Below are 1,102 nucleotides of genomic sequence, written 5' to 3'. Positions count from 1 at the left end.
ACACACACGCACACGCACGCACACACACACACACACACACACACACACACACACACACACACACACACACACATATATGTTGCAGTGTGGGGAGTTAAGTGGCCAGACCAGATGCTAGGAGTGATGTGGTCGCAGAAATAATCGGACAGCCATGACTGAGTTCTCCTGCTTGTGTGGCATGGTACAGAGTCCTGCTGCCAGACACAGGGTCTTTCAACAGCCACCTTCTTGACCCAGGGCAGCACTAACTGCTCCAGGCTCTTGATGTAGGCCTCCGTGTTGAGTCTGAGGCTGTGTAGGAAGATGAATGGAGACCGAACGTCGCCATCACTAGTGATCACTCCAAACATCATGATGCTGACCGGATGTTTGATTTTTATCACTCTTGGCCTATATTATATATATATAAGTGTATATATATATACTTATAACAATGTAATAATAGTAGAAATAAAGTGCATAGTAAACATTGTAATAATTACATTTGCATTATATATGTAATAATCAAATTATGTACTATGCATTTTATTGTTTTGTTAAGTGCGTCTTCTCGCTCCGTGGAAAATTTGTCTTGCATGAAACTTGCCAATAGTGCAAAAGAAGGTTAGGAACCGTTGACCTGTAGAATCCTTTCTCCATTCGGCAATTGTCAGAGTTGACGTCTCTTTTCCTCTTCACTCGGTAACTGTCAGAGAGTTAATATATCTCTCTTTCTTTCTATCTCTCTTTTCTTTCTTTCTCTCTTTTCCTTCAGCAGTTGCGATGAACTTAGTAACGGTTAAATAAAAGCTATGTTAAACATGAACTATTTCTTCCGACAGTTTACTTCAAGAATCCTGAAATTACCAACATGCAGCCTTCCCAACATGCTATACGTAGCCAAACTCCTAGCTTATTACCAGTGCCAATTATACCATTACATCTGGTGCTCTCTCTCCACATTTGCCAAACAACCGTAACATTTGGTGACCTGTACGTAATACAACTATTACACTTGGTAACTCCGACGTACCACCGGCTTTCTAACCGTTACATCACATCGTATATATATATATATATATATATATAAGCATTCACTCACTCACTCACTCACTCACTCACT

This window comes from Octopus bimaculoides, chromosome 4 (genome assembly GCF_001194135.2).
Source record: "Octopus bimaculoides isolate UCB-OBI-ISO-001 chromosome 4, ASM119413v2, whole genome shotgun sequence".
In the NCBI taxonomy this organism is placed as follows: domain Eukaryota; kingdom Metazoa; phylum Mollusca; class Cephalopoda; order Octopoda; family Octopodidae; genus Octopus; species Octopus bimaculoides.
The sequence above is the reverse complement of the archived record's forward strand: the minus strand, read 5'-3'. Positions refer to the sequence as shown.